A 21,675-nucleotide genomic window follows, 5' to 3' on the forward strand; every position below is an offset into this window, starting at 1 on the left:
AGTCTCAAAGATTGGGAGAAAGAATTAAGCTAGAGAGCCACATGTGTGGAGACAGAAACTCATCAAAATGTCAATCAAGCAGTATGGCAGACTAGGTGCTTGGTTGATCCTCTCACTGAAAACATGAAAACTGATTTTAAAAATGATAGCTAAAATAGATTTTTTTAAATCTTAAATGCATCAATGATCTGGCAAAATAAATAAATAAAAATTATTCCAGCAAAAATTTAAATGAAGGCAGAACCAGGAAAGTAAGCAGAGCACTGAAGCCAACTCTAGCCTGGGGGCTGTGATATATTAACTGCAAAAATGGCACCAATTCACCTCTCTCTGAATCCATATCCTTTGCCACATGATTTTGCAACTCCCTATACCAAAAGGTTGACTCTTATCTTCCTGCCCCTTGAATCTGAGTGAACTGACTTGCTTTGGCCAATAGAATGTGGAAGGCGTCACAGTGTGCCAGTACTAAGCCCAAGCTTTAAGAGGTTTGTGTACTTCTACTTCTTCTCTAGGTCTTCTCTTTCCACTGTGGGAACAACCCTGGAATAGCTTGCTGAAGAATGAGAGACAAGGTGCAAGATAGCCATACTATCCCAGCCAAGACTGTCTTAGACCAGCCCATAGCCAGCTGACCCCTAAACATATGATAGAGCTTCTCCCAAAGCAACAGAGATGTATACCTGACCATGGCTGACCACAGACACTTAAGTGAGACCAGCTGAATGAGAACCATCTAGCCAATTTGAGGACTCTTGAGCAATAATAAATATTATTCATTTAAACCACTGAATTTTTTAATGGTGTGGTATGCCATAATATAAATAATTGATATAACTGTATTTGCTAACAGATAAAATTAAATTTTTGTTTTCATGATCTCTCAGAGCACATGGGAAAGAAGATAAGCCTGCCCAAGTTGAGAAAATACTCCCTTGCATAAACTTGGAAGCCCAAAGAGCTCTCTCTACTCTAATAGACAGGTGAACTAGAAAATGACTCACTGCATCCCCACACCTAAGAAATTGCAAGGAAAATTACCTGTTTTAAACCTTGACAACTGCTATGAGTGTAGAAAGGAAGAATCTCCTCCTGAGAATCCATGACTACAAGTTAGACCTCACACCGTATGCAATCAAATTCACTCTACCTAGGTGATCTGGAAAACCTCAAATCAAGAATTTAGTATAAAATCACCCAGTCTGATAGTGCCTCAGGTGCCTGGCAGAAGGAAATGTAAATCTTTGTTAGAAGAACTCACCGTCATCTCAGGCCTCAAGTAATTTCCACCAATAAAGTTCCAAAGAAAATGAACAGCACACAAATATCACCAAATGCACAAGAAAACATGGCACCTAGAACAAGAACCAGCAAAAACAACAAATAGCAGAATCACATCTGCAAAGAACTTACCTATTAGAATGATGAGACACTATAAAATAACTGTGTGTATATACATACATACACACACACATATACACATACATTTAGAAAAATAAGATAATATTGTTGCTTTTGGCTTATTTTCCTTATCTTATTGGGCTGGTCAGGTCCAAGAGAACAATGTTTAAAGTGATGGTGGGTATGTTTATCTTGTTCATAACTTTACAGCTCTGACATTTCTTCTCTAAGATGCTACTTATTATTAAGATTTTTGGAAACTTATGTTGATCAATTATATAGATCATTCCATTTTATTTCATTATGTAATTTTTTTAATTTTTATTTACTGATTTTGGAGAGAAAGGGGGAGAGAGAGAAAAAAACATTAATTTGTTGTTTAATTGTTATTTATGCATTCATTGGTTGATTCTTGTATGTACCCTGACCAGGGATCAAACCCACAACCTTGGCATAGCGAGATGGCGTTCTAAGCAACTGAGTTATCTGGCCACGGCTGAATTTTATTCTAATTTATTAAGAGTTTTAATCAAATGTATGTTGAGTTTTATCAATGGCTTTTTCTGCATCTTTTGACATGATCATCTCATTTTCTCTTTTGGTCTGTTTTTGATCAATTACATTTAGAGAGTTTCTTAATGTTAAGTTTTACTTTCCTGAGATAATACCAACTTATTCAAGGAGCTTTATTATTAATTTTACAGATACCATTGGATTTGATCTGCTAATATTTTGTTTTGGATTTTTGCATCTATATTAATAAATAAAACAAGCCTGATATTTTCCTATCTTTGTTATCTAGGATTGGGTATCTAAGTAATTCTAGCTTCACAGAATAAGTTTGAAAAATATTATCTTCTTCTTTCCTCTGTAAAAGTTTGTGTAAGATTGGAATAATCTGATATTTGTAACTGTGGTGAAACACATCTGTAAAGCCATCTGAAACTGGTGTTTTCCCTATGAAAAATTTTTTCTTTGTTGTTGTTTTACTATCCCTTCTGTTTCTTTAACGGGATTAATTTTTTTATTGATTTTAGAGAGAGAGAAACATCAACTTGTTGTTCCACTTATTTATGCTTTCATTGGTTGATTCTTCTATATACCCTGACCAGGGTTCAAACCCACAACCTTGGCATATCAAGATGATGCTCTAACCAACTGAGCAACCTTGCCAGGGCCAACAGACCTATTTAAAGGACTAATTTAAGTTTCCTATTTCTTTTTGAGTTCATCATAAGTTATATTTTTCTAATAATATGTTTTACTTTCTCTAAATTTTTAAATGCATTGCCATAAACTTGTTGGTAAAATTCTCTTATTATTTTCATCTCTGCTTCATTTGTAATTGTACCTTCCTTCATAATATTTACCTGTGCCTTCTTTTCCTTGATTCTCATTAACAGAAATTTGTCCATATTTTAATCAGTTTAAAGAATAAATTTCTTAGCTTTGTTGAAATTCTCTGTAGTATATTTTCTAATTTTTTTATTTTTGCTCTTAGTTTCATTATCTATTTTCCTTAGGTTTACTCATTCTTAAACTTATTGCTTATTTGAAAACTTAGTATAGGACACCATCAAGGGGACCAATGTATTGTGGAAGTCTCAGAAGGAAATAAGAAAGTGGAAGAGGCAGAGAGAATATTTGGAGGAATACTGGCTAAAATTTCCCCAAATTTGATGGTACACATGAATATAAATATCCAAGAAGCCCAACAAACTCTAAGTAGGATGAACTCAAAGAGACCCACACTGAGATACATTATAATCAAACTTTTTTAAAAAGAGAGAATTTTGAAAACAGCTAGAGATGGTCACATACAAGGAATCATCAATAAGACCATAAGTATATTTCTTACCAGAAACTTTGGAGGCCAAAAGAGAGTGGCTAATACATGTAAAATGTTAAAAGAAAAGAAAAGCTGTCAACCCAAATCCTATACCACCAGACCTTCCCAACAAGTCTTACAGGTTGAAATAAAAGGACACTGGACACTAACTCAAATCTTTATTTAGAGAAATAAAGCTAAATCAATAAAGGTAAATATAAGAGCAATTTTAAAAGCCAGTATTATTGTAACAATGATTTATAACTGTATTTTTTGTTTGTTTTCTGCATAATTTAAGAGACTAATACATTTAAAGAAAAAACATTTGTGTGGCTAGTCTTACTGTAACTTTGGTTTGCAACTCCAAATCTTGTTTTCTACATGATTTAAGAGACTAATGCATTTAAAAGAATTATTAGTTTATGTTTTAAGATACACTATGGATAAAGATGTAATTTTGTGGTATCAACAATCAAAAGAAGTGGAGACAGAGCTTTTCTTATGTTATTGAAGTTAAGCTGGTATAAATTCAAAGTAGTGTTATAACTTTAGGATTTTCAATGAAATCCCCATGGTAACCACAAAGAAAATAGCTCTAGAATATATACAAAAGGAAATGAGAAAAGAATTTAAATGTTTCTCTGCAAAAAAAACAACTAAACACAAGAGAAGACAGTAATGTAAGAGCACAGTGGTTATACTAATATCAGACAAAATAAAATTTAGATCAAAAAACATTGCTAGAGACAAAGACAAAAAGTATGTTAAGTAAAAAGCCAGTCATAAAAATACAAATACTGTATGATTCCACTTATATGAGGTGCTTAGAGTAGTCAAAACCATAGAGACAGAAAGTAGAATGGTGATAGCCACTGACTGGAGAGAGAAAAGGAGCGGGGAGAAATTTATAATGGGGATAGATTTTAGTTTTGCAAGAGGAAACAAGTTCTGGATATGGATGGTTATGATGGTTGTACAACAATATGAATGTACTTGATACCACTGAATTGTACACTTAAAATAGAAATTTTATGTTAAGTGTATTTTAACCCAATTTTTTAAAAATTGAAGAAAAAATATTGACAAATTGCATTTTGTTAAAATTAACCTTGTGTTCATCAAAAAACACTATTAAGAGAGTGAAAATGAAAATCACAGACTGGGGAAAATATTTGCAATACATGTCTCCAGTAAAGAACTTATGTATAGAACATATGAGGAATCTCTACAAATCAATATGAAGCAAAAAAAAAAAAGCCAAAAATATTTTGAGTAAGCATTTTTTAAAAGAGTATCTCCTAGCCTGACCAGGTGGTGGTGCAGTGGATAAGAGCGTGGGACCGGGATGCTGAGGACCCAGGCTCGAGACCCCAAGGTCGCCAGCTTGAGCGCGGGCTCATCTGGTTTGAGCAAAAGTTCACCAGCTTGGACCCAAGGTCGCTGGCTCGAGCAAGGGGTTACTCAGTCTGCTGAAGGCCCACGGTCAAGGCACATATGAGAAAGCAATCAATGAACACCTAAGGTGTCATAATGCGCAACGAAAAACTAATGATTGATGCTTCTCATCTCTCTCCGTTCCTGTCTGTCTGTCCCTGTCTATCCCTCTCTCTGACTCTCTCTCTCTGTCTCTGTTAAAAAAAAAAAAAAAAAGGCCTAACCTGTGGTGGCGCAGTGGATAAAGTGTCGACCTGGAAATGCTGAGGTTGCCAGTTCGAAACCCTGGGCTTGCCTGGTCAAGGCACATATAGGAGTTGATGCTTCCAGCTCCTCCCCCCCTTCTCACTCTCTGTCTCTCCTCTCTCTCTCTCCCTCTGTTTCTCCCTCTCCTCTCTAAAATGAATAAATAAAAAATAAAAAATAAATAGAAATGTTTAGAGCTTTAAAGAATTAAAAAAAAAAAGAGTGTCTCCTAGTTGCCAAAAAACTCAAATGAATACCACTACACACAATAATGACCATATATATACCTGTATAATATATTTTTTAATTACAAGTATTGATGAAATGTGGAGCAATTAGAACTGATATAATGCTGGTAAGAGTATAATGGTACAAACATTTTGATAAACTGACAGTAGCTACTAAAGTTACATATGTACCTACCCTATAATCCAGCAATGCTACTACTGTACCAGATATACACTTCCCCCAAAACAGTGCATATGTTCAGCCAAAAACATATATAAAAATGTTCATAGCAACTTAATTTATAGTGACCCCAAACTGGAAAGAACAAAAATGTCCATCAATTGTAAAACAAGTAAATGATTATTGGAATATTAATACAATGGAAACCATGCATCAATAAGAACAAACTCATGCTACATGTTACAACATAAAACTTATATTTTTGCTTCTCAGAGTGTGGTCCACAGACTAGCAGTGTCAGCATCACTTGGGAACTTGTTAAAAATGCAGGATGTGAGGTCTCACAGTAGCCCTGCTGAATCAGAATCTGCATTTTAACAAATCCACCAGTTGATACGTATTCACATCAAGCTTTAAAATATTATATCTTCTTTTGAGTGATAGTTACGTATATACAAATTAAATTTTCACCAATCTGTACATTTAAGACTATACTTTAAATTACATATATTAAAATCTATACATTTAAAATGCACTTTACTATATCTGTTTAATGCAATACAAAATTAAAATAATAAAATAAAACCAATGATTTGGTTCACTAGCATATTTCTTTTTTTGTGTGGAGTCTTTAGGGTTTAGTATGTTGTGTGCAAATAATGAGATTTTTAGATCTTCCTTTCTTATTTGTTTTTGTGACAGAGACAGAGAGAGAGTCAGAGAGAGGGACAGGCAGACAGGAAGGGAGAGAGATGAGAAGCATCAATTTTTCATTGCGGCACCTTAGTTGTTCATTGATGGCTTTCTCATATGTGCCCTGACAGGAGTGGGGGGGGGAGCTACAGCAGACCGAGTGACCCTTTGCTCAAGCCAGTGACCTTGGGCTCATGCTGGTGAGCCTTACTCAAACCAGATGAGCCCGTGCTCAAACTGGTGACCTCAGGTTTCGAACCTGGCTCCTCCACGTCCTGGACTGACACTCTATCCACTGTGCCACCTCCTGGTCAGGCCACTAGCATATTTCAAAGGTGGCCAAGAGGTTCATGGATTTAAACATATTTCATATATTTTAATTCAGTGACATTATTATTCTATTTATGCTCTATTTTTCCATCTTTGACCAATGGGAGCTTCACTAAGTTTTCTGCTAAGTCTTTTGCATACCCAGAAATGTCACTAATTTCCTCACTTTCTAATATAAGAAAATGTTTCAACTCATTTTGCACATTCTCTGTCCAGATCTGAAAAATAGTCATTTTTCCAAGGATCCAGGGACCTTCTAATTTGAAATGGTATTAAAAGTTCCAAACGGAATACTAAGAGATCTCATTAATTATCCTCAAAACTTCTGAAGAAGAGAAAGAGATGTGATTTGCCCTATCAGATATCCAGACTTACTAAAAAGGTATAGCTAGTATCAAGACCATATGGTGCTGGCTCAGAGACAAAAGTATTGGTATGATAGACCATAGAGCTCAAAAACAAAGTTATATATATAATATATGTAACAGAGGTGGCATGGCAGATAAGTGGGAAAGGTGGGGAAATGATCTATTTGTAAAAATAATTAATTGGGTTCCTACTTCACATAATATACAAAATTCAACTTTAGTTGAGTTTAAAACTTAAATGTCAAATTCAAAACTCTTAATAGAAGCTCTGTTAGGGTTCTCTAGAGAAACAGAATCAGTAGGAAATACATGTTCATGTATATGTGTGTGTCTGTGTGTGTGTGTGTGTACACATGCACATTTATTTAATATAAGGTATATATATTAAAGATATATTTATATCTTCAATAAAATAAATAAGAATATGTGAATATATGTTAAATATATAAATATAATTAATATTTATATACTTTTAATAAATGTCATTCTATAACTGAAAATATACAATTATAATAATTATAGAACACAGTTTATATATTTATTAAAGAGCTATACAGATAGATTTTTTTATAAGAAATTGGCTCATGTAATTATAGAGGCTGAGAAGTCCCAAGGTCTGCAGTAGGCAAGCTGAAGACCCAAGAGAACCAAAGGTATAGAGCTTAGTCCAAGTCTACAGGCCTGAGAACAGGAGAGGAGATGGTGTAAGTTTCAGTCGAAGTTTGAGTTCGAAGGCAGAAGACTGATGTCCCAGCTCGAGGACAGTCGGGCAAAGAGAGAAAGTATTTCTTCTTACTTAGTCTTTTTATTCTATTTAGGCCTCAATGGATTGGATAAGGCCCACTCACATTAAGAAGGACAATTTGGTTTACTCAGATGTTAATCTTAACCAAAAACACAGACATGCCCAGAAGTAATATTTAACAGCATATTTGGATACCCCATAACCTAGTCATGATAACATAAAATTAACCATTAAAAAACTATAGGTAGCCTGACCAGGCGGTGGCGCAGTGGATAGAGCATCGGACTGGGATGCAGAGGACCCGGGTTCAAAACCCCGAGGTCGCCAGCTTGAGTGCGGGCTCAACTGGTTTGAGGAAAAGCCCACTAACTTGAACCCAAGGTCGCTGGCTCCAGCAAGGGGTTACTCAGTCTGCTGAAGGCCTGCGGTCAAGGCACATATGAGAAAGCAATCAATGAACAACTAAGGTGTTGCAATGCGCAATGAAAAACTAATGTATATGCTTCTTATCTCTCTCCGTTCCTGTCTGTCTGTCCCCGTCTATCCCTCTCTCTGACTCACTCTCTGTATCTGTAAAAAAAAAAAAAAAAACTATAGGTAAATAGGCCCTGGCCGGTTGGCTCAGTGGTAGAGCGTCAGCCTGGCGTGCAGAAGTCCCAGGTTCGATTCCCAGCCAGGGCACACAGTAGAAGTGCCCATCTGCTTCTCCACCCCTCCCCCCTCCTTCCTCTCTGTCTCTCTCTTCCCTTCCCGTAGCGAGGCTCCATTGGAGCAAAGATGGCCTGGGCGTTGGGGATGGCTCCTTGGCCTCTGCCCCAGGCGCTAGAGTGGCTCTGGTCGCGACAGAGCGACGCCCTGGAGGGGCAGAGCGTCGCCCCCTGGTGGGCGTGCCGGGTGGATCCCGGTCGAGCACATGCAGAAGTCTGTCCGACTGTCGTCTCTCCCCGTTTCCAGCTTCAGAAAAATACAAAAAAAAAAACAAAAAACAAAAAAAAAACTATAGGTAAATTTCTTACTGACCTTTCAGAAAGATTCTCTTAAATAAGACACACCAAAAGCACTAAATGGAAAGAAAAGATTGGTATATTGGCTGTTTTAGAGTGAAGAACTTCTTTTTATAAATCATCTTAAAGAAAGCGAAAGGGGCAAGCTACAAATGAGGAGAAGAATTTTGTAACACATAACTGACCAAGAATTGGCATCAAGAGTTTTTAAATTTCTTTATATGAACTCCTTTAAATCATTAAGAAAAAGAAAAACAATCTAATAGAAAAATACATGATACATGAGTAAGATATATGAGCAAGATATATTAGCAAGGAATTTTCAGAGGAAATGCATATGACCAACAAACCCTTAAAGAGATGTTCAACCTGATTAGCAAACAGAAAATGCAAATCAAGACCAGAATGAGACACAAATTAACATTCATTTGATTGGCAAAAATTAAGATATCTGACAATTCCAAATGTTGTAAAGAATATCAATCAACAGGATCTCAGATATCTCTGGTAGAGGTATAAGTTAGAAAAACCATCTCTAAATAATTTGGCATTAGCTTACAAAGTTTGTCATTCATAGAGTCTGAAGGATAATATTCAAAGTATTAACAACCAATACCACATGGGTACTGACCAATCAGAACAGATGCCTGGCCAGCCAGACTGGATGCCAGTAGCTCTACTGGTGTGTACTGGCTGACTACTTCTACATACCCCAGAACCCAGCATCTCACCCCTAGTGATGTACCCAGTGGAAACTTCTGCTCGTGTTTATTAAGAGATAGATACAAGAATCTCAAAAACAGAAGAGAAGAGAAAACACACAAAACAAACAAACAAAAAAGAATATGCACAGCAAGACTTCCCATTTGAAGGGGAAAAAAACTAGGAACAACCAAAATGCCCATTAACAGAAGAATGGATAAATAATTATGGAGTAGTCACACAATGGAATATTATATAGAGTGTGCAGATTTTCTTAAAATTCCAGAAGATTATATACAAGATAATACTCTTCAGAATGTTCAAAAACAACTAGAACTGAGCACTATATTTAGGTCACATATATTTGATAAAACTGTAAAAACAAAAAGAATGGGAATGGTAATTGCAAATCTGGGAAGGGGAAACAGTTGCAGGATGGGAGAGATAGATAAATCAGTGGGATTATAGGTATCCATTACATTCTTTTAAAAATACATGCATACATACATTGATATACAACATAAGAGGTCTATGTCTGATGACGACAGTAACCAAGAAGTAAGGACTATGATTCATCCAATTCTGTCTCAGGCTCATTAAAAAATAAAAGACAATTTTGAAATATGAGCAAAGAACAAAGAATTTTAAAGAATGACCAAGCAGCTAAGAAAAGGAACTAAATATAACTTCTAGAAATGAAAAATGTAGCAACTATAATTAGAAACTCAACAAATGGGTCTAACAGCTTATTGGATGCAGGTACTAATAGTACAGTGAACAAAACGATACAGTTAAAAAAGGTAAAAAGCACCACAGAGAGACAAAGCTCTGAGAGGTTAAGAAACATGAAGGGTAACATGAGATAGCCTAACACACATCTGATCAGACGCCCTCCTCCAAAGAGAGAGAATGGGGCAGAGGCGATGTGTGGAGACATAATGGCTGATTATTTTCCATACCTGATAAAGATACCAAGCTACAGGTTACCAACAACTTTTAAGTAGGATAAAACAGATAGAAATCCACACCTACAATATCATATTAAAACAGCAAAACCAAAGATACAAAAAATTTAAAAGCAGCCAGAGGAAAGACAGGTTGCCTTCAAAGAAGCAATAGATAAGCTGACAATTGACTTCACAAAGTAACCCCAAAAGCCCAGAGGACAGCGGAATGGTATGTTCCATGTGCTGAGGAAACGGACAACCTAGAATTCTATGCCCAGTTTAAAAGACTTTTCAGGGATTGTGATAAAAGAAAGACGTTTCAGAGAGAGAAGAGTTGAAAGACTGCCTTTAGCAGACCATCACTAAAGTAAATTATAAAGGAAGTTCTTGAGACAAAATACGATCTCGTGTAAGAAGTGATCGTAGGTGGAAGGTCTAGGGTGCAAGACACAATGAAGAACAAAGAAAATGGCAAATGCATGAATACATATAAGTAAACCTTAACTGTATACAACAGTCATGAGGTCTGCCGAGGTTTTCAAAAATAGAATTAAAACATGGCAACAATAGCATATCTCTGGAATGGAAAGAAAAGAATGGAATTAAAGTGTCTAAGATCCTTATATAGGGTTTAGGGGGAAAGAGGATAAAAAGATTGATTAAATTCAGATTTGATAAGTTAAATATATATATTAAAATTTCCAGAGTAATCAATAAAAATAAAATAGAACATAAAACTTACAAATAGTTGTAGAAAAATTAAAATATAAAACACTCAATGAGATTGAGAATCCAAGTACCATTTCAAGATAACAACTGTGGGGAGAGTGGTGGGAGATGACGTTATGACGTAGGCAAGAGTCCAGTTATGAGCCTGACCTGTGGTGGCGCAGTGGATAAGGCGTCAACCTGGAAACGCTGAGGTTGCCGGTTCGAAACCCTGGGCTTGCCTGGTCGGGCGCATGTGGGAGTTGATGCTTCCTGCTCCTCCCCCCTTCTCTCTCTCTCTCTCTCTCTCTCTCTCTCTCTCTCTCTCTCTCTCTCCCCCCTCTCTATAATGAATAAATAAAATCTTAAAATAAAAAAAAAGAGTCCAGTTATGAAGGGTCTGGTACACCCAGCTGAGGAGGGAGTCTCCTAAGCAATGTGGAATCGGTGAAGAATTTGAATTTAAGGATGACTGACACAATCAGATTTGTTTTAAGAAACAACACTCTGACAACAGTATGGATAAAGACTAGATATTACACACACACACACACACACATACACACACACACACACACACACACACACACACACACACACACACAATCTCAGAATGATAACCAGAAATCTCAAACTTTGCCAGTAAGTGAATACAGATGTCATCCATCAACTTAATCTTGGTAGCTAAAAACCCAAGCTACCAATTGTTGCAAGCAAGCACAGAGTGGAAGCTTTAGGCCATGGCTAGCCAAGCCAGGAATCTGCATGCCCAGGACCCAACTGCTCGGGAAGCGCCACTCCACACTGGCAGTTGACTCCCATTACTGCCTTGTGCCATTGGTAGTGAAATTGAAATGCTGCTGCTTTGGCTTCATGCTTGAGATTAAAGTTCTCTCTTGTGAAATGGAGAGAATGCTTTTTCTATGTTATGCTCAGTTGGAGAGGTCCTGAAGTGAAATTGCTTGAACTGTTAGTTATATGGTTTCTCTCATTGCCATGGACATCCAGGCAGGGACTCCATATCCTCAGGCCCTAATGATTCCACAAGAGTCATACTCCTGCTGAAACCCATTCTCATAGATGTTACCATTACCACCAGCACTAGGAACCAGTGTAGCAGGCACTCAGCCAGGCCACATTCTGGTGGAGCTGGCATTCAGCTGTAGCCTGAAAGCCATGAACCTTGGACTCTGCATTGCACACGTTGGAAGTATGAGACTGTCCTGAAGAATGTTTAGTGAAAGTGAGTAGGGAAACCACGGCGAGGCTGACTCAGCTCTGTGGCGTTTTAGAGATCATTGATTCAACTCTTCCAATGTGAATTTATTACCCAGTCTGGCAGGGTGCACACTCGCCACCAGAGGGGGTAGGTTGGACTTTCCTCTAGTGTCAGCACTGCTTTGTACCTGGTACCAGCACTCTTCCCTTTCTGAGGCTCTATTGCTAAAGTGGGTTCATATATTTAAGGAATTTTTCCATGTAGAGGGAGTTCTCCTTCAATGGCTTCTGGTCTACTTCCCTATCATTAGGCTTCTTTTGTGGTCACCCCTCTCCATCAGTCATATTTATACATGTCTGAAAAGAGTTCAGGACTTCTCTTCAGAGCTTCCTCAAACCTTCAGTAAATCAGTAGGGGTAAATGTATCAGCCAACACAAATGGAGGAGGATTTGCCCAATTTCTCTCAGAAACACCTGAGCCTTAGTTCATACCCAGCCATATTACATTTATATCATTTAAAAGCAGTGTTTTAAATACTTTTATAAATTACATTTTCCTTTTTTAAAACAAATTAAATTTTTAACTAATTTCATTGAATTGCAATTGGATTATATATACATATACAGATACACATATGCCTACATACAGTACATAAATTTATGAGTGTACCAGCGAATGAATATGTCACAAAGTAAACACATCCTTGCAATCAATCCTAATCAAGAAATAGCACATTATCAGCATTAAAGTGTATGTTTAAATAAGAAGGGTTTGGTGGGAGAGGAAGGGGAGAGCCTGAGACCACCCAGGGTCTGGCTCAGATACCTGAGGGTTATGGTGCCACTTCACTGAAATAAAAAGCACAGGAAGAAAAGCGAGCCTGAAGGAAAAAATTATGAGTATGATTAGGACATGATGAGTTGGAGAAGCTTGAGGGACACACCTGGGAAAGGCTGAGGCTGGATAGAGAGATTTGATGACTGTATTTTCTAAAATGAAAACAAAGAAATATAGTTGGCAATAAATAGATTTTTGTGCTTCTCACAGATTCGAAAGAGAAAGTTTTAATACTAACGTATTGACATTCTTGGGTTATTTCAATGTTTTAGGTAATTTTCTTTAACATTTCTATTTTCAATCTCCTTACCTGTAAAAGTAGGATAATAGTGGTACCTACTTTACAGAGTTTTGTGAGTAAATACTGAGTATCTCGTAATTATATAAAATATTAAATGCCTGGGACATAGGAAACAATAAATGTTAGTGATTCACCTTTATGGAGACAATAAGACTAAATATTTTAAATGAAAACTGTCCTCAATATTGAGAGACTTATGATTTCTGACTACAGAATGGGTGTTAAGAAAGAAACCAGCCTGACCTGTGGTGGCACAGTGGATAAAGCGTTGACCTGGAAATGCTGAGGTCGCTGGTTCGAAACCCTGGGCTTGCCTGGTCAAGGCACATATGGGAGTTGATGCTTCCTGCTCCTCCCTCCTTCTCTCTCTCTGTCTCTCCCCTCTCTCTCCCTCTCTGTCTCTCTCTCCTCTCTAAAAATAAATAAATAAAATTTTTAAATAAATAAATAAATTTAAAAAAAGAAAGAAACCAGATGGGCTCAGCTAGTAGACTCATTAATTTGAATCAAAAGGGGCCTATCTCGGGTCCTTACACTTTAGAGAGCCTTGTGTATCACACACATACACACGAACACACCACAATTGACCCTTACTTCCCTATGTATAAGATAAACCCTTTTTCAAAAAATTTTGGGTCTAAAAACTGGGTGCGTCTTCTACAGTGATTGTTTTTAACTTGATTTCCCACTTTTTTTTGACAGTGATGAAGAATTGTATGAATTTTATGATGAATAAAACTTGAGTTCAATAACTTTATGTAATATATTCTTTTTCAAATTTCAGGCCCCCAAATTAAGATGCATCTTATACATGGGAGCATCTTCTACATGGGGAAATACAGTATTAAAGAACACATTTATGCCTTTGTTTCTCTGGATCTAGAGCCGTTGAAATTACATTAAGTTATTATATCTAAAAAAAAAGGGGCTACAAAACAATCAATTGTAACACTGATAGTGCTAAATAAATACAAACTTCGATAAAGAACATCGGCATGATATTCTTTTTCTTTAAGATTCTATATATTGATTTTAGAGAGAAGAGAAAGCGAGAAGAGGGGGAGCAGGAAACATCAACTTGTAGTAGTTGCTTCTCGTATGTACCTTGACAGGGCAAGCCTAGGGTTTTGAACCAGCCAGCGACCTCAGCATTCCAAGTCGACACGCTATCCACTGTTCACCACAGGTCAGGCTGGCATGATATTCTTTAAAAGAATAATATTGTCTTTTGATATTTAACCAACAAAACCTCAATATTTCCAGAAAGAAGTATTTTCTGTAGAACAGACTTTGAAACTTGATGATAGTATGGGCAAACATGTAAGGCGGATTAAAAAGTGATAATAAAATAAGTAATCACTGTCTGAGAAAGAGAGTTCAAAATGAGACTAGTAACTTAAAGGGCAATGCAGTGAAAGATGAAATTATATATAAAATTTCAAAAAGTAAACATTGCTCCATTTGGCTAGATTGCACAGGAACCAAAGTCATTTTGAACAAAAAGCTTTTTTCCTATTTTATTATAGTAAAATACACATAACATAAAATTTACCATCTTAGTCATTTTTAAGTGTACACTTCAATGGTATTAAATATATTCACCTACTGTAACCATCACTACTATATGTCCCCATAAGTCTTTTCATCTTGTAAAACTGAAACGCTATATCGTTAAACAGTAACTCCTCATTCTCCCCTCCCCCAAGACCCTGGCAACCACCATTAGACTTTTGTCTGTGTAATTTTAATTACCCTAAGTACCTCTTATAAGTAGAATAGTATCGCCTTTTTGTGACTAACTTATTTCACTTAGCAAAATATCCTTAAATTTCATTCATGTTGTAATATATTGCAGAATTTTCTTTTTTTAAGACTGAATAATATCCTATTATATGTATATACCACATTTTGTTTATTTATTCATTGGTAAATGGATATATAGGTTATTTTCATGTTTTAGCTATTGTGAATAGTACTACTGTGAACACAGTGCACAGTGTACAGATATCTTTTCAGGACTCTGCTTTCTATATATATATTTTTTTTTTTTTTTTTAATTAAGTAAGAGGTGGAAAGGCAGAGACAGATTCCCCCATGCATCCTGACCAGGATCCACCTGGCAAGCTCCCTACCGGCCGATGCTCTTCCCATCTGGGGCCACTGCTCCATAACTGAGCTATTTTAGCACCTGAGGTGAGGCCATGGAGCCATCCTCAGTGCCCTGGGGCCAAGTTGCTCAAACCGAGCCATGGCTGCAGGAGAGGAATAGAGAAAGGGAGGGCGGGGGAAAGAAGCAGATAGTCACTTCTCTTCTGTGCCTTGACCAGGATTTGAACCTGGGTTCCACATGCCCAGCCAATGACACTCTATCACTGCAACAACCGGCCAAGGCCTCCTTACTTATTTTCTATCTGGTTGTTCTATCCATTATTGAGAGTGGGGCATTGAAGTATCTAACTATTATTGTAGAACTGCCTATTTCTCCCTTCAATTCTATCCATTTTTACTTCACATATTTTGATTGTCATTAGGTGCTTAAAAATTTATAATGGGCTCCAGCCAGTCGGCTCAATGGATAGAGCATTGGCCAGCGTTCTGATATACCAGGTTCAATCCCCAGTCAGGGCACATATGAGAAGTGACCATCTGTTTCTTTTCTCTCTCTCCCCTTTCTCTCTCTTTTCCCTTCTCGCAGCCAGTGGTTCTATTGGTTTGAGTGTGTTGGCCCCAGGCGCTGAGGATAGCTTGGTTGGTTGGAGCATTGATCTCAGGTGTTGAGGATAGCTCAGTTGATTTGAGCTTCGGCCCCAGATGGGGGTAGCCAGGTGGCTGTCAGTTGGGGGGCATGTGGGAGTCTGTCTCTCTATTTCCCTTCCTCTCACTTAAAAATAAATAAGTAGGCCCTGACCGGTTGGCTCAGTGGTAGAGCATTGGCCCAGCATATGGAAGTCCTGGGTTCGATTACCGGTCAGGGCACACAGGAGAAGTGCCCACCTGCTTCTCCACCCTTCCCCCCTCTCCTTCCTCTCTATCTCTTTCTTCCCCTCCCGCAGCCAAGACTCCATTGGAGCAAAGTTCGCCCCAGGCGCTGAGGCAGCTCCATGGCCTCCACCTCAGGCACTAGAATGGCTCCGGCCACAACGGAGCAATGCCCCGGATGAGCAGAGCATCACCCCCTGGTGGGCATGCCGGGTGGATCCCAGTCGGGCACATGCGGGAGTCTGTCTTACTGCTTCTCTGCTCCTAACTTTGGAAAAATGCAAATAATAATAATAATAATAAATAAATAAACAAATAAATAAATTTTATAATGTAATGGTTTATTGCTATATTGAACATTATTAATATACAAAGTCCTTTGTCCTAGTAAACTTTTTATAAATTTTAAAAGTCTATTTTGTTCTGACCAGGTGGTAGCGCAGTGAACAGAGCATCACCCTGGGTTGCAGAGGACCCAAGTTCAAAACGCCAAGGTGTCCAGCTTGAGCATCAGCTATCTGGTTTGAGCACAGGCTCACCAGCTTGAGTGTGGGTCGCCAGCTTGAGCGTAGAATCATAGACATGATCCCATGGTCTCTGGCTTGAGCCCAAAGGTCTTCAGCCTGAAGCCCAAGGTCCCTGGCTTGAGCCCAAGGTCACCAGCTTGAGCAAGGGGTCATTCGCTCTGCTGTAGCCCCCTAGTCAAGGTACATATGAGAAAGCAATCAATGAACAATTAAAATGCTGCAACAAAGAATTGATGCTTCTCATCTCTCTCCCTTCCTGTCTGTCTGTCCCTGTCTGTCTGTCTGTCTCTCTCTCTCTCTCTAAAAAATAAAAAAAAAGTCTATTTTGTCTGATATTAATATAACTACTCCTGTTCCATTTGGTAACCATTGCATGGAAAAATCTTTTTCCACCTTTTCACTTTCAACCTGTTTTTATCTTTGTAAACAGCAAATAATTGAGTCAGATGTTTTTATTCATTCTACCACTTCATTCATTAATTCTAGAGAGAGAGGAAGGAAGGGAGGAAGAGAGAGAAAGGGAGAGACAGGAACAGCAATCTGTTTCTGTACGTGCCCTGAGTGGGGATTGAATCAGCAATCTCTGCACTTTGGGATGACCAACAAAGCTATCCAGCCAGGGTACCAAGCTCTGTCTTTTGTTTGGAGAGCTTAATCTATTTATATTTAAAGTAATTACTGCTAACAAGGGACTTTTCTGTCTTCTTTTGTATTTATTTCAGTTTTTTTAGTGAAACATTTATATTCCTTTTTCATTTCCTTTTCTATATATTCTAGAGCTATTTTTTGTGGTTATAACATGCTGATCTGTATTTATACCAGCTGAACTTCAATAACATACTGAAACTCTGCTTCTTTTTCTTCTTTTTTTTTTTTAACGAGAGACTGACAGGAAAGGAGAGAGATGAGAAGTATCAACAAATAGTTGTGGCACTTTAGTTGTTTATTGATTGCTTCACATATGTGCCTTGACCAGGGGGCTCCAGCTGAACCAGTGACCACTTGCTCAAGCCCGCAACATTGGGCTCAAGCCAGCGACTCTGTGCTCAAGCTGGTGAGCCTGCACTCAGCCAGATAGCCCATGCTCAAGCCAGCAACCTCGAGATTTTGAACCTGTGATCTCCAATATCCCAAGTCAACACTCCATCCACTGTGCCACCATCAGTCAAGCAAAACTCTGCTTTTTTACTGCTCTGTTCTAACCCCTTCATTGTCAACATCATAATATTACATTTTTATATATTGTGTGTCCAAAAACAAGTAATAAATGCATTAGTATTCTAAAAACAAGATTTGGAATTACAAATCAAAGGTACAGTAATCCCAGTATTTTACACTGATAATTGTTTTTTCTTCTTTAACTGAATTAGTCTCTTAAATCATGTAGAAAACAAATAAAAAGTACAGTTACAGGCCCTGGATGGTTGGCTCAGTGGTAGAGTGTCAGCCCAGTGAGTAGATGTCCTGGGTTCAATTCCCAGCCAGGGCACACAGGAGAAGCACCCATCTGCTTCTCCACCCTTCCCCCTCTCCTTTCTCTCTCTCTCTTCCCCTCCTGCAGCCAAAGCTCCATTGAAGCAAAGTTGGCCCAGGCGCTGAGGATGGCTCCATGGTCTCCGCCTCAGACGCTAGAAGGTCTCCAGTTGCAATGGAGCAATGCCGCATATGGGCAGAGCAACGCCGCCTAGTAGGCTTGCCAGGTGGATCCCGGTTGGGCGCATGCAGAAGTCTGTCTCTCTGCCTCCCCGCCTCTCACTTCAGAAAAATCCAAAAAAAAAAAGTTCAGTTACAAACCACTGTTACAATAAAACTGGCTCTTATAATTGCCCATGTATTTACCTTTACTGAGATCTTTAGTTCTTCATTCAACTTAAAGTTACTGTTTAGTGTCCTTCTATTTTTGGTTGCAGGACTCCCTTGAGCATTTCTTGCAGAGCAGATCTAATGGTCATGAATACCCTCACCTTTTGTTTATCTGAGAATGTCTTCATCTCTTCCTCACTTTTAAGGACAGTTTTGTCAGTATAGAATTCTTGATTGACAGTGTGTTTCTTTTAGTACTTTGAATATATCAACTACAGTACTCTCTTCTGGGCTCACAATTTTCTGATGAGAAATCTATTGATAATCTCATCAATAATCTTGTGTGTAATGATTTGCTGCTTTCCAGATACTCTTTGGCTTTGTCTTCTGAATGTTTTATTGTGTTTCTTGATGTGGGTCTCTTTGAGTACATTCTATTTGGATTCATTGAGGTTCTTAGATGTTTATTTACTTCTTTCATCAAATTTGTAAAGTTTTCGACCTGTATTTCTTCAAATATTCTCTCTGCTCTTCTCTCTCTCTCTCTCTCTCTCTCTCTCTCTCTCTGTCTCTCTCTCTCTCTCTCTCTGCTCCTTCTGGAACTCTAATGATGCATATGCTGGTTCACTTGATAGGGTCTCATAAATCTCTGAAACTGTTCATATTTCTTAAAATTTTTTCCCTGTTTCTCAACCACAATAATTTCCACCATCTTATCTTCAAGTTTGTTGATTCTTTCTTCTGCCTGCTTACATCTGCCTTTGAATCCCTCTACTGAATTTTAAATTTCAGTTATTAATCTTTTTGAGAGAGAGAGAGAGAGAGAGAGAGAGAGAGAGAAGGGGTAGGAGAGAGATGAGAAGCACCAACTTGTAGTTGTTTCACTTTAGTTGTTTACTAATTGCTTCTCATATGTGCCTTGACTGGGGGGCTCAAGCTGAGCCAATGACCCCTTGCATAAGCCAACAACATTGGGCTCAAGTCAGCAACTTCAGGCTTAAAGTCAGTGACTTTGGGCTGAAGCCAGCAACCTTTGGACTGGAGTCAGCAACTTTAGGGATCATGTCAATAATCCTGCGCTCAAGCCAGCAATCCCACACTAAAGCTGGTGAGCCTGTGCTTAAGCCTTTGAGTCCACATTCCAGCCAGCAGCCTGAGGTTTCCCAAGTCTATGCTCTATCAACTGTGTCACCACTAGACATAGTTACTGAATTTTTTATCACTAGAATTTATTTTTGGTTTCTTTTAGGTTTTCTGTCTCTTTATTGATATCTCCCATTTGTTCATACATTACTTTCTTGATTTTTTTCACATATTCCTTTGGTTCTTTGAATATAGTTAATACAGTTGTTTTAAAGTCTTTGTTAAGTATGTCTTTCATTAAGTATTTTTCAGGCACAATTTCAGGTAGCTTATTTTTCTTCCTTTGAATGGACCACACTTGTCTATGGCCATACCACCCTGAATATGCCTGATCTCATTTGAATGGACTACACTTCCCCGTTCCTGAAGGGGAAAAGAGGGGTGTTGGGCCTTTAAATCTCCTTAAAGTCACTCCATCCAGAAGTAGTGTGTCTTTCAACAATAGGGGTGGTGAAACTACAATGACTACAATGGCTTTCTATCTTTTTGTCTACAACTCCATAATCAGAAGCAACAACCATACTGCAACTCCCCTATATTTAGAAAACAGGATCATTGTTGCCCAACCTATCTCTCACACACTGTGTAGAAGCAACTTGAAAGATACATGCACAGTTGTCTGCCACATGTTTGGGAGGTGGGGGATGGGTCAAGGCTATTGTGCTAAGAGGTGAAATTGACCAAAATCAACAGCATTTTACTGCCCAAGATTTCCCTGAAAATTGCAAATGTTCAACAGACTCCAGAGTCCCAAAACAGGTACAGCAGACAAATTCTGCCGGCATAATTTTCTAGGTGGAGAGACTGATTCCTGGTGGTTTCTATTCTGTCATCTTACCGGTATTCTCTCCAAACCCCAAACTTTTATTATATATATTGTGAACTACCAGAAGAATATACAAAAGTTAAAAATAATTATCACATCATTAGTTCTACATGTGTTGTTAGAAGTACAAGATTTTCTTATAACCATAGATTTTTGGTTAGGATGGCAATGTAGGTAAATACAGTACTCAGATCCTCCGACAACTACAATACATCAAAATTACAACTGAACGACAGGACAACTACATTCAGAACTGCCTGAAATCTAGCTGAATGGAAGTCCTACAACTAGGGATTGAAAGAAGAAGCCACATTGAGACTGACAGGAGGGGCCTAGATGCAGAACATGCTGGTCCCACAAACACATGGCATGGTTTAAAATTAGGAAGGATGTCTCAACTGTGATGGTCCCCCCTAAAGAGTTATTAGAATATTATTGCCTATGTTGCCTATGCTGAGTTTTACATCACAATGCCTATTCTATAACAACAAATTTGTACTTAATCTCATCACCTTTTTCACCCAGCCACCCAAAGCTCCTCCCCTCTGGCAACTGTCAAAATGTTCTCTATGAGTTTGTTTCTGTCTGACTTGTTTGTTTATTCTGTTTTTTAGACTCAATTGTCAATAGATATGTATTTATTGCCATGATATTGTTCATATTTTTTATCTTTTTTCTTCTTCTTCTTAAAGAAGACCTTTAACATTTCATGTCATACTGATATGGTGGTGATGAATTCTTTTAGCATTTGGTGGGGGGGGCGTCTGGGAAACTCTTTATATGTTCTTCAATTCTAAATGCTATCTTTGTTGAGTAGAGTAATCTTGGTTGTAGGTCCTTGCTTTTCATCACTTTAAATATTTCTTGCCACTCCCTTCTGGCCTGCAAAGTTTCTGTTGAGAAATCAACTGACAGTCTTAAGGGAGCTAGCTCCCTTGTAGGTAACTAACTGCTTTTCTCTTGCTGCTTTTAAGATTCTTTATCTTTAGCCTTTTGCATTTTAATTATGATATGTCTTGGTGTGAGCCTCTTTGTGTTCATTAACAGTTTGGGACTCTCTGTGCTTTCTGGACTTATGTGTCTATTTTCTTCACCAAGTTAGGGAAGTTTTCTGTCATTATTTTTTTCAATTAGGTTTTCAATTTTTGCTCTCTCTCTTCTCCTTCCAGAACTCCTGTGATGTGAATGTTGGTATGCTTGATGTTGTCCCATAGGCTCCTTACCC

The 21,675-nt window shown here is 38.0% G+C and overlaps 1 protein-coding gene across 2 annotated transcripts in view; it reads right to left on the reverse strand.

The window, feature by feature from the left end:
* The window catches only part of DLGAP3 (DLG associated protein 3), a 101,210-nt gene that overhangs the window by 64,551 nt on the left and 14,984 nt on the right, over positions 1–21,675 (reverse strand). Inside the window, exon 1 of one of the 2 annotated variants that reach the window (XM_066375837.1) lies at positions 1,262–1,327. The exons of the other annotated variant lie outside the window; for it this stretch is intronic. The gene's annotated coding sequence lies outside the window, so the exon portion shown is untranslated. Of the gene's footprint in view, positions 1–1,261; positions 1,328–21,675 lie in introns of those variants that run through there. 2 annotated transcript variants of the gene reach the window in all.

Source organism: Saccopteryx leptura, chromosome 3 (assembly GCF_036850995.1).
Source record: "Saccopteryx leptura isolate mSacLep1 chromosome 3, mSacLep1_pri_phased_curated, whole genome shotgun sequence".
Classification (NCBI taxonomy): domain Eukaryota; kingdom Metazoa; phylum Chordata; class Mammalia; order Chiroptera; family Emballonuridae; genus Saccopteryx; species Saccopteryx leptura.